Genomic DNA, 13,700 nt, shown 5'->3' on the forward strand with positions numbered 1-13,700 from the left:
ATATGGACACACCATATCATGGCTTTAGCAGCGGATCTACTTGCCTGTTTGAGAGGGACTGTGGCTGTTTCCAGGTGTCAAACAGAAATCAGCCCATGGTGTGTAAAGTGAAACGAGAATTGGGATAGAATCAGATGTTACTTTAGTGCTGGGGGTGTTTGTGAAATTACATTGCACGGTGCACAGTTGTAGAAATATAACATGTGAAACCATCACAAGCATCGATGAAGGCTAAGTTTGTATTAACAACAATGAAAATTGGACATTTATCTTTTTTCATCTACTCCAAATCTAAAAGCAATTTTTAGGCCAAATGGGGAGGAGGGGTTGTCTAGACAATAGTGGGTATTTATTTGATCCAAGCTGCTCACAGTCACCTAGAACTGGGTACTCCTTTGAACTCAAGAAACAGCCCTGCAAAGAATCAATGGAGCTATGAAAATGGTGTGGCATAGTTATTTTCAACGAAAGGCCTCCTATGCCCCTTGGTGGAGAAACAGTGCAATGACAATGTTCCAGATGCTACCAGGTCATAAATGTTCGTTCAAGACTGTGAGAAAGCAAAGTGTATCATGGGTCTATACTCCAGTGGACAGGGGTCCTTTACTCTTAATGCATCACAAAGGGCCATTTAAAATAGTATGGACAAGGGAAAGACATCATTGCCATGCTTTGCCCATAAGCATTTGATGAAATACAGTATGTATTCTTAGATTTTAAAGCTAGAACGGATCATTTATGATCATCTAGTCTGACCTCCTGCATAATGCAGGCTGTAGAGTTTCATCATGCAGTTCCTGCATAGAGCGCGGGAACTGGTAGAATGATAGCACATTTTTTAGAAAGACAAACGATCTTGTTTTATAGCCTCTATATGTCAAACATAACAATATCAAATCATTACAGATGTAGCCAATTTCAATTATATGGTTGCCACAACTGAAAACAGATGTAGGTTCCTGGTTCACATATTCATGGATTACTCAGAGTTTGTGTTGGTATCCATTAAAACTCAGTGAAAAGTGGCTAGTCAGGTTTTCTTCACCTGGTTTTGTGTTACTTTGTTCCCCAACAGCACCCAATGCCCTCTTCATTCCCCTCTATTGTGTCTTTTCATTCTACACCAGGGCTTTGGATCCAGCCCATTAGGGCTTTGGATCCAGCCCACAGGATTGCGACCCCTGTGAGGCCGCAAGCCCCACGCTGCTCCCAGAAGTGTCTGGCACCATGTCCCTGAGGCCCTTGGGGTTGGGAGGGGGCAGAGGGCTCTGTGCGCTGCCCTCGCCTGCAGGCACCGCCCCCCGTAGCTCCCACTGGCCGTGAATGGGGAACCACGGCCAATGGGAGCTTTGGGGGAGGTACCCGCAGGTTGAGTGCAGCACACGGAGCCCTCTGCCACCCCCCTACCCCAGAGACCACAGGGACGTGGTGCTGGCCACTTCTGGGAGCAGCGCAAAGCCAGGGCAGGCAGGGAGCCTGCCCTGGCCCCAGTGTGAGCCACTGCCACTCCAGAGCCACTCCAGGTAAGCGGCACCAGGCTGGAGCCCACACCCCAAACCAGTCCTGTACTCCACACCCCAACCCCCTGCCCAGAGCCCCCTCCTGCACCCTGCACCCCTCCTGCACCTGAGGTCCCTCCTGCACCCCAACCCCCTGCCCTGAGCCCTCTCTCACACTCCGCACCCCCTCCTGCACCCCAACCCCCTTCCCTGAGCCCCCTCGTACACTCTGCACCCCTCCTCTGCCCCAAACCCTTGCCCTGAGCCCCTTCCTGCACACCGGACCCCCTCCCATACCCCACACTCCCTCCCGCACCCCAACCTCCTGCCCCAGCGCTACATTCATGGCCCTGCATGCAATTTCCCCACCCAGATGTGGCCCTCAGGCCAAAAAGTTTGTCCAACCCTGTGCTACACCCTGCCTTTCCCCCTCCCAGGCTTCTCTCCCTTCTGTAATCTGTCCTAGCCCTTCTACATTTCTCCAAACTCCTCTCTCTGATGGCTCCTCCCCTCCCATCCTCAACTTGATACCTTCCTTGACATACAGTAAACTGAATTTAGCCTGTTGAATAGAGCAGAGAGAGCTCCCTGCTCTGTCTGGCCACTTGGAAGGATTTATAATTAATCAGTGATCATATCTGCTGCTTAATCATCTGTAAAAAAGAAGGTGTAACTAGTTGTGGGAGGAGTATGCTCAGACACTACAGTGATGGAGCACCAACTAAGTGCAGAGGTAGATAAATCATAGAATCATAAAGATGTAGGGTTGGAAGGGACCTCAGGAGGTCATCTAGTCCAGGCCTCTGTGCTGAGGCAGGACAAATACATCTCCTAGACTATCCCTGGCATGTGTTGAGAGGGGTTCCGCAGCCTCTCTTAAAAGCCTAGTTCAGAGTCTAATTAGCCTTATCGTTAGAAAGTTTTTCCTAATGTCTAACCTAAATCTCCCTTGCTGCAGATTAAGTCCATTACTCCTTCTGCCTTCAGTGGACATGGAGAACAATTGATCACCATCCTTAACAGCCCTTCGCATACTGGAAGACTGCCATCAGGTTCCCTCTCAGTCTTTAATTCTCAGGACTAAACATGCCCAGTTTTTTTAACCTTTCCTCATAGCTCATGTTTTCTAAACCTTTGATCATTTTGTGGCTCTCCTCTGGACTCTCTCCAGTTTGTCCCCATCTTTCTTAGTTCATCTTTCCAGCTGAGGCTTCAGCAGGGTAAAGCAGGACAATTACTTCCTGTGTCTTACATATAGCACTCCTGTTAATAAACCGCAGAATGATATTGTTGATTCATATTCAATTTAAGATCCACTAGAACCCCCAGAAGCTTTTAGCAGCGTTACTGTCTACCTGTTTGTAGCTGTGCATATGATTTTTCCTTCCTAAGTATAGTATGTTACACTCGTCTTTACTGAATGTCATCTTCTTGATGCCATAGCCTGATTGTATTAGTGCTTTGATGTGTTTTGATGTGCTTTTTAAAGACTAGTCCTTTTCCATTTGGCAAACGTGACTCTGGTTGGTTGCAATTTAATCTGTGTTCTTAATGGTACATACAGTGAGTGAACTTGGCTTCTAAAATTTCACTTCTTCCTTTATGCTTTTCTATCTGTAGCGATGGAAACAAAGTAGTGCAAAGGGAATTGCTAACAAAGTTCTGCTCCCACTGCAACAGCACAAAACTAATTTCAATCTAGGTCTTGCATAAACAGTGGCTAACTAATTGTTCGATGTTGTTTTACTTATTCATGCTTTTTCAATGTTAAAAGCAGTTTTTGACACTGCAAAGACATCAAATTTTAAAGACCGAGAGCATTCTACAAGAAATCAGTAGATTTTCCCTCTTATCAGGTCCTTAAATAATCAAAACATATGTCCAGAAAATATACGTGAAACAAGATTGAGGATGAAGAGCATAGGAGAGAAAAAGTACATCTAAATATGATGATTCACAACCCTAGCTACAAACAAACAATAATCCAAACAGGAAATATTTAAAATCTGACAGAGATTCCTGTTCTATTAAATGTTTCAAGTCAGCAAATTTCTGAAGGTCGGGGGAGGGAGGTTGTGTCTAAGTTATTTGGTAGTATAATATGTTTCTTACATATCATAATAAGTATGTGCTAGAGATAAAGCGCCCTGCAGTACAGCAGAAGAGCCACACACCCAAAATGCTGCCAGAGAATCAGATTTTTTCTCTGCACAGTTCTGTCACCGACACACAAAGGCAGAAATTAAAGACAATTGTGTCCATATTTTGAACCAAAAAACCCAAACCATTCCTGTTATTTATTTAAACTCCAACACTGTGCTGAGCATGGGACAATACAGAAGACTGACGTGTTAGAGCAGCTTCTTTGGCACAGTTCTCTGTGCCAAATGCTTCCGTTTGTGAAAGGCTCCTGGGATTCCCATGTGTGTTAATGGCATGTGGAGGTGAGATGCTTGTCAGGTTAACCCATTGGCTCTCCAAATAAACAAAAGCATGCATTGGATTATGAATAGGTCTAGAAACTAGAGATAGTAAAAACTTGTTAGGTTGTCCCGACCTCTTCCCATCAATCAGTGCAGTGCTTCCTTCACAAACCGGGAGACATGCAAAAAGCCAGACAAATGAGAGGAGAATACATAAGCCTCAAACAGCGAGAATTATTATTCCTCATAAGAAAACATCCTGGAGACGGGCAAAGGGCCTTGCAACTGAGACTTTAAAAGTCAATGGATACTTGTCCAAGAATTGACCTCCCGCCCCCTTGGACTGATTTAGGCCTCCCTTTGCCCCCCATGCTTTTCTCTAAGCCCTACCCATACCCACAAAGCTGCTTTCTAGGAACACTCTTTGCGTGCCATTCCCCTCTGTTTTGCATGCTGGCACCTTCTTTGCATGCCATCAGTGTAAACTGTAATAACACAAATGTCCATGAGGAGAAGGAATCATTACATCCCATTGGAGTGCCTGGAATTCTGCCTATGTTCAGTTTGATTCCTGCAAACATTTTGAATTTAAACAGAGATGAACCTTCCCAAGAGACCTCATTTAAAATATGCCCCCTGCCCAGCATGGGCACATCTAAGGAAAGCTACAGTGAGATCCTTGGTGAAATGAGAAACGTACAACACTTGATCACAACATGCACAATAACCCAGTCATACACAGACACACCTGGAGAGGAAGTGGGAGCTTGATAACACAGAAACAAAAAACATGCTTATTAAAAATTGCAAGATAAAGAGAGGTCTCATGCCAGATGGTCAGATCTGAGGCAGAGATAGACCTAAATCAATCCCCCAGGACCAATCGTACCCCAGCTTTAGAGTGTTTCAAATCAGGTCTGAATGCTGAGGCTTGAGCCTCTCTTGCAGGGAAGAGGAATGACATGATCCATCCAAAACCCTGAGGAAGAACTATCTGTCCACTGGTGCCTTTTTCTCCTGGCAGCTTGAAGAACAATTGCTTCTAAGGGACATAGCCTTACATACCTGGAGTGATAAAGGGATTATCTATGCAAGAATTCACACTCTTAGGCCAGATCCTTATGTTAACATGGTTCTTGCTAGACCCATTCCTGGCCAGTGGACTAGGCAGGGATAAACTGTGCTATAGACCCAGGGTGTCCTAGAGTTGGCTTACGCAAGCCATGTTTAATCAAGGACAAAGTTCTGGTTACTTTGAGCCCTGAACTTGCAACTGGGTCTGAACAGATAGACTCTTATGTCTGCACTGATCCCCGTTGACTTGAATGGAGATTCACCCACTTGGATCTGTTTGCAAGATAGGGGCCACAGTTTGAACTCTAATGCGGATAGGGCCTCTGTAGTTCAACGAAATATGGGAAGTTTAAATGCTAGAGAACCTCATACAGTTAAAAGGGCACAGTCAGTTTGAAATCTACTCAGTTTTAAAAAGAGTCTAAAATAGTCCTGCACCTGCAAATCTCTGTGGTTTTGTGACCACATTTACTTACTTCTTGTCGCTATGATAAAAAACCTAGATGAACAGAGGAAATTGTCCGACAGACTATACAGAGGAAACAGCAAAACTAGGTATACATAATGTGCTATCAAATGCACAAAGTAAACTGAAAAAAACATTTTTGCTCTGATTCTAGGGGTTATTTGTAAAAACATCAGACAAAAAATGTTCAGACAAGTCTCGACTTCAACTGGTGTTGACACTTTAAAAAGAAACACAAAACATATGCAAGTATGGGGACCCTTTACTGAATCCACCACGCACTCTAAAGCAGTACCCCTTCTCCCTGGAACTGATTGGCAAATGAAAAACTATTTGTGTGAAATATGTCAAAAATGTTGACTTTTTTTTTTGTGCTCAAGTATTAAAAATGAACATATTTTTCTTTTTTTCAAAACTTTTCATGAGTTTTTCAATTATATTTTCAAAAAATGTTATTAAAATGGCTATTGAAAACATTATCAGAATTTGTCATTGACCAAACACCTAGCTTTTGGTAAACAAACATTTTCAATATTTCCAATAACAATTATTTTTATTCAATTTATTTTATTTTAACAGACACACCCCTGGAACCCCGACCTGGGATATTCTATCTACTACCCAAGATCCATAAACCTGGAAATCCTGGGCGCCCCATCATCTCAGGCATTGGCACCCTGACAGCAGGATTGTCTGGCTATGTAGACTCCCTCCTCAGGCCCTACGCTACCAGCACTCCCAGCTACCTTCGAGACACCACTGATTTCCTGAGGAAACTTCAATCCATCGGTGATCTTCCTGATAACACCATCCTGGCTACTATGGATGTAGAAGCCCTCTACACCAACATTCCACACAAAGATGGACTACAAGCCGTCAAGAACACTATCCCCGATAATGTCACGGCTAACCTGGTGGCTGAACTTTGTGACTTTGTCCTTACCCATAACTATTTCACATTTGGGGACAATGTATACCTTCAGATCAGCGGCACTGCTATGGGTACCCGCATGGCCCCACAGTATGCCAACATTTTTATGGCTGATTTAGAACAACGCTTCCTCAGCTCTCGTCCCCTAAAGCCCCTACTCTACTTGCGCTATATTGATGACATCTTCATCATCTGGACCCATGGAAAAGAAGCCCTTGAGGAATTCCACCATGATTTCAACAATTTCCATCCCACCACCAACCTCAGCCTGGTCCAGTCCACACAAGAGATCCACTTCCTGGACACTACAGTGCTAATAAACAATGGCCACATAAACACCACCCTATACCGTAAACCTACTGACCGCTATTCCTACCTGCATGCCTCCAGCTTTCACCCTGACCACACCACACGATCCATCGTCTACAGCCAAGCTCTGCGATACAACCGCATTTGCTCCAACCCCTCAGACAGAGACAAACACCTACAAGATCTCTGTCAAGCTTTCTTACAACTACAATACCCACCTGCAGAAGTAAAGAAACAGATTGATAGAGCCAGAAGAGTTCCCAGAAGTTACCTACTACAGGACAGGCCTAACAAAGAAAATAACAGAACGCCACTAGCCGTCACCTTCAGCCCCCAACTAAAACCCCTCCAACGCATTATTAAGGATCTACAACCTATCCTAAAGGATGACCCAACACTCTCACAAGTCTTGGGAGACAGGCCAGTCCTTGCCTACAGACAGCCCCGCAACCTGAAGCAAATACTCACCAACAACCACATACCACACAACAGAACCACTAACCCAGGAACTTATCCTTGCAACAAAGCCCGTTGCCAATTGTGCCCACATATCTATTCAGGGGACACCATCACAGGGCCTAATAACATCAGCCACACTATCAGAGGCTCGTTCACCTGCACATCCACCAATGTGATCTATGCCATCATGTGCCAGCAATGCCCCTCTGCCATGTACATTGGTCAAACTGGACAGTCTCTACGTAAAAGAATAAATGGACACAAATCAGATGTCAAGAATTATAACATTCATAAACCAGTCGGAGAACACTTCAATCTCTCTGGTCACGCAATCACAGACATGAAGGTCGCTATCTTAAAACAAAAAAACTTCAAATCCAGACTCCAGCGAGAAACTGCTGAATTGGAATTCATTTGCAAATTGGATACTATTAATTTAGGCTTAAATAGAGACTGGGAGTGGCTAAGTCATTATGCAAGGTAGCCTGTTTCCTCTTGCTTTTTCCTACCCCCCCCCCCCCCAGATGTTCTGGTTTAACTTGGATTTAAACCTGGAGAATGGTCAGTTTAGATGAGCTATTACCAGCAGGAGAGTGAGTTTGTGTGTGTATGGGGGTGGGGGGGATGTGAGAAAACCTTGATCTATGCAGGAAATAGCCCGACTTGATTATGTAAAGAGTTGTCACTTTGGATGGGCTAGCACCAGCAGGAGAGTGAATTTGTGTGGGGGGGTGGAGGGTGAGAAAACCTGGATTTGTGCTGGAAATGGCCCACCTGTTGATCACTTTAGATAAGCTATTACCAGCAGGACAGTGGGGTGGGAGGAGGTATTGTTTCATGATTTCTGTGTGTATATAAAGTCTGCTGCAGTTTCCACGGTAAACATCTGATGAAGTGAGCTGTAGCTCACGAAAGCTCATGCTCAAATAAATTGGTTAGTCTCTAAGGTGCCACAAGTACTCCTTTTCTTTTTGCGAATACAGACTAACACGGCTGTTCCTCTGAAACCTGTCAATTATTTTTAAAAGCACTTTTTTGTGTAAAATTAAATCGTTCAATTTAAAGGACCATTTTTCAACCACAATACCTTTCATTTGAAAAAAAAATTCAAATTGCTTTACCTCTTCCTCCTCTGAGCATGCTTTTTTGTTTTGTTTTGTTTTTGTTTTAAGATACAGGCAGAGAATGCAGTACTGGCTCTAGGTGGCAACAACACAAGAAACTTCAGGAGCTGTTTAATATTTAAGGCCCTGTGCAACTTTTACTCCCGGAGTTAGTCATATTATAAGCAGGTAAATGAATGGAACTATTTGTATAAATAGGTACATACCATCTTGAGTAAGGGATTATACAAGCAGGCTCCTAAGTGGTCATGCTTCTAAAGAAGTCAGTAGGCATGTTTAAAAATTCCCTCAATAAACAATATAATAATAATTAATAATAACAAGTCATTTGTATTACTATAGTGCCCAGGAGCCCACTGTCCTTGTGCTGTACACAGAACAAAATGACAGTCCCTGGCCCAAAGGGCTCCCAATCTAAGTATAAGACAAAGTACTGCCAACCACACGAGTTCAAAGATCAGGAGTCACACTCCAAAACATTATTAAACTGGCTTTAAAATCATCACTTTTTAAAAATTAATAGAATGTGAGTTCTTTTCATGCATCTTCTGGTTTCTGAGTCTTTAAGGTACACTTAGTTCATATTTTCAAGTTTTTCTCTGCAACCATCAGGACTAGAAACTTTTTTAAGACAGACAAAAAGCAATCAGAGGCGTTAAGGAAAATATCAAATCTCACAAGAGCTGACAACGCTGCATGATTTGTGTGCCCTTGTATTATTTTTAGGTCCTACTTTTTGACTAAAAACAAAAAGCTGCAACATCATAGTTATTTCTTGATACTGGAGTTGTAATTGTAGACTGCAAAAAAAGACACGATTGGGTTAAAAAAACATACTTATGTCATTAACAACACCTGAGATTAATAAAAATTAAAGACTTTTAAATAACCAATTTTCTTTTCTCTACTTATTCTGGTTTACTTTTTATGTTTCTTTCAGTGTGGACAATGAGATTAGAATAGCCAGTTTCCTGGTTGTTTATAATTAGCTTCTAGTCAGTATCACTTCAGACTCTTATGCAGTAGTGCAATGTGGAGCTGTTTGGATTGCAAACATTACAGGAGAACATTTATTTACTTTCAAAAATCTATTTCTGCTCAGATTTTCAAAATGCATTAAAGCATATTTATTGGTTGTAGATTTGTTTGTTTTAAACAAAACCTAAATTTGGAGCTAAATTTGACCTACATGTCTCTAATTTAGAAGAGACAGTTCTGAGATTTTGATATCACGTGCTCATGATTTAATGCTTGTAATTTAATACCCTTTGTAGAGCACTGTATGATTAGAGTTGTCTGTGAAAACCTTCCAAAACCGGTTTCTTCTGCTTAGAGAACGTTCCAGCTCTCTAGCCTGATACATGCTGTTAAATTAATCTCTCTGCATAAAAGTATCTGTTGTTTTTAATCTGTGTCTGAACTGAGTGTGTATTGTATTAACATTTCTTGAGTACAAAACACACTCCAGAATAAAATGATATATTGAGAACTGGCTTGGCTTTGGCTATATGTCTCCACCTGACATATTACAGATTTCTAGAAACAAACTGCCTGAGGCATCTTAGTATTGAAGTAGTTGTGATTATAAGCATAACCACCTCAGAGCTTAGTGGCTAACTTTGAAGACCTTAAAAAGAAGTTCTGGTAATGAAACTTCTTATACAAGAACAGCTTGGATTCTCTACTCTTGGTATTTTAAGAAGAGTATGCACCTATTTTTATATGACAATCACATACCTCATCCAGTCCAGAAGTGAGTAAAAGCCAGGATTTAGATTTGACTATGAGCAGATCACTTTAGCCCAGATCCACAAAGCTATTTGACCTAAACCCCAGATTCAGACACCTAAATCCCAGTTTCAGGCTTCATTGCAATCTACAAAACCCGCAGTTGGCTGCCACTGAAACCGTAGGCGTCTAAACTCACTCCGAGACCAAATTTTTGCAATAAAAGTTCCCTAGGTGCCTACATTTCTGCCTCTGGCCATGGGTATTGCTTCCTCCCTCTAGCTGTCTGGATGCCTATCTCCTGGCATCTGTAAAACTCTTTAAGACCCTCACATAGAAGCTACTAATGTATAATTTTAAAGGGTTATAATTCATCTCTCATTTACAAAGAAAGACACTCAGTAATGGAGATAGACCAGAGTTACAGTATTACTGTATAGAAGGCCCTCACCAGTCCTATTATAAAATAAGAAGAAGACCTCCAGTCTCTAACACTTTGTTGCCCTTTTCTAAGAACTTTTTCCCAGAATGTCTTTTTGAATCTGGCCTTTTAAATATAGCAGAGTCAAGCAGCAACCTGCCCTTTTGTAGCCGGTTGAAACTAGTAGCTTCTGGATGTGTTTCTTTCTTTTTCAGCTAGTAAGTGCCTGTTATATTTTTCTTTCCTTTATGCTGAGATGGTCCATTCTTACAATTTCTTAGTGGGAATCCTATCAGATTGTCAAAGAGAAAACTGTACATTTTTGGTTCTTTCTTCCTCCTCCACAGATCTCCCAGGCAGAAAATAAATGCCTTAAATGAAGTTTTGGTGGACTTTCTTGTTGTTAGAAGAAAAGGAGTACTTGTGGCACCTTAGAGACTAACCAATTTATTTGAGCACAAGCTTTCGTGAGCTACAGCTCACTTCATCGGATACTTCACTATTTCTGGAAGTCAGAGTCACAGAGACGTAATTGTTAGTAAATTTCATGCTGGTGAATAGTGCCAATTTGATAGTGGTGAAGATTTTAATCTTCTCTTTGTACCCAGAATGGATATAGGCTGGGTAATAATGATACAATTTCTTCCCCATCCATAAGCTGAAGAGACCACTGTGAGAGAAAGGTGATTCAGCCTCCAGGAAGTCATTCTGTCTTTGCCTTGTTTGTGAATGCAGCAACCAATGGGGTTAATGTGTAAGCATGTGCTCTGGACGAATATCCACTTGGATCTACACTACACGGAAAAGTTATATCCGCATTGGTCAGGTGTGTGAAAGAACACACCCTGACTGATGTAGTTATGCTGAAATAACCCTCAACAGCTATATCCATGGAAGAGGGCTTCTGTCAACATAGCTATCCTCGTTCAGGGAGGTGGTGATCTTGCACTGACAGAAAAATCCCTTCTGTTGGACATTACACCAGCATAGTATCCATAGTGTGGACATATGCTGAGACCCCCCACTCCGCCTCTGACCCCAACTTATTTCACACAAGCCATCAAAATGGTAATGACTATCAGTAAATATCAGTCTAGTACCTGATTAACGCTGGTAACCTAGAAGTGAAAAACCTCTCAGCCATAACCAGCACCCTGAATTATTTCAGTTCTCCCAGGTAATGCTGTTAAAGGGAGAACAACCTCATTTACCCTCAATAGTGCATATAATTGGCATGCTAGCCAAGGATCAGTGCAGGTTAACTTTATATCTGAACCTGGTTTCATTCAAGTCAATGGAAATTCTACTATTGATTTCAGTGGGAGCAAGACTAGTCTCTTTATATACACAGAGATCACACTGACTTCAGTGAAAATACAATCTATTCCTTTGTGTTCTGAAAGTTTGGGCCTTCAAGGTGCTGCATAGCTTTTGGGAGGTACTGAGTGCCCTTAACCCAGACTTCATTCAGAGCTGAGGGTACTTGCCATCTCCCACTGTTGGGCCCTGAAAGCTGTTCAAACATAATTGTTATTAGGTTCTTCTTTGTTTACTTCAGTGTGCAAACTGTTTTCTCCTGCAGCCCCAAAGCTAAGTTCCAGTAAAATATTTAATATTTCAGTAAAATATTTAATGTATTTAATATCTAATACATCCTCTGTTGGGAGACTGTCCTGCTCCCGTAGGGCAATGCAGTTGATAATCTAATACTGCAAGGTCTTTGCCAACTCTAGCTACCTGGACCTGAATGAGGGCTGTTTGCAAAGCTTTTCTGAGAGCACAGGAGAAACAATGACACTTAGAGGTATAGTGCAGCACTTCAGAACACTAGGGAACCCATGGAGATGGTCAGGAAGACTGCCTAGGGAATCATTTTAAACAAATTACCATGGTTTAGTAATAAGTGAGGGGGAAATGGATTGGAAGAGGGGACTTTCTCTTCAGCAGGGAGGGGAGGCTTTTTGCAGGTGTTGCTCAAATTTCCACTGGATTCCTCCTATAATGATTATTATTATGATTATTTTCTAGACAGGAAAGATCTCTGTCACAAGGATTTTACAATCTGAACAGGGAACACAGAGGGAAAGGGCAAGTGGCAATGAGACAAGAAGCACAAAAATGGGCAGTGCCATTTAGCAGCTGTCTTTATGAATTCCATATCTTAGGGGAAGTTTTTCATTATTACTTTTTCCTTTCAGCTTATGTAATAAATCATAGAAATGTAGGGCTGGAAGGAACCTCAAGAAGTCATCAAGTGCAGCTCCCTGTGCTGTTTGTTAATCATCTTTACAAGCCCAATATTGCATATGATGCAAATTGTATTCACACATACACCCCTCAACACATAAACAGAAATTGCAAACCAGAGGCAGCCTACACTGGGATCTGATATATTTCTGAAGAGTCTGAAGGTGCTGATAGCTCGTGGTATTTCTTTCCCATGCTTATTTATTCAACTGCCTTAAAGTTATTTAATTGTCATCAGAAGTTAGGGATAAAACTATAGAGCAGAATTATCCTCTATGTAGGAGCATATTCTTGAATGGCTGGAAATGGGGAGCACAAAGCATACCCACAATCGGAGAGACCACCAAGTGATCTACATTTGGACTTCAGTGTAGCAATTTGATCCACAGGGGCCTCATTTTGTAAATTAAGCTCCTTTTGGACCTCAATTGATCACCTCCAGATTATATTGCCAGACAGCTGATTTTTTTTTACATTTGAGCAACATATTGGGGCCTGATTCTACCAACCATGCACACCGTAAATTCCCACTGAAATCAGTGAGGTGCAGAGGGTACAGATTGGGTTGTTATTTTTGTCAGAGTGCACTTCTTTATTCCCTTTTTTCCCCATACACTTTCTTTGTTTCTCAACTCAGCTCATCCTTTTTCCAACACACATCTGGGGATATTCCATAACGGAAAAGAATCTCATTTATCAGGACAGCAAAAAGGGAGGTACGCCAGTGTTTATATTGTCATCATAGCCCTGTTCACATACAAGCCTGTGGTCAAACCAGGAATTGGAAAACTAGTCATCTATCCTTCCCTTCATCCTCACTATGTCCCACTTGGCATAGCAGCCAGGCAGTCTACATTGTTTAAAATTTAATGTCTACAGATGGCTTTAGCGGGAATGTTTATTTTATTGACAAAATATGCTTCATGTGATTATTAAATTATGCCTAGTTCTCTTTCCTTTGTCATATTGTCCTTAATTTGTACACAGAGCTCCTGGCCATATAACACTTCAAATCTTTT

This window comes from Lepidochelys kempii, chromosome 6, assembly GCF_965140285.1.
Source record: "Lepidochelys kempii isolate rLepKem1 chromosome 6, rLepKem1.hap1, whole genome shotgun sequence".
In the NCBI taxonomy this organism is placed as follows: domain Eukaryota; kingdom Metazoa; phylum Chordata; order Testudines; family Cheloniidae; genus Lepidochelys; species Lepidochelys kempii.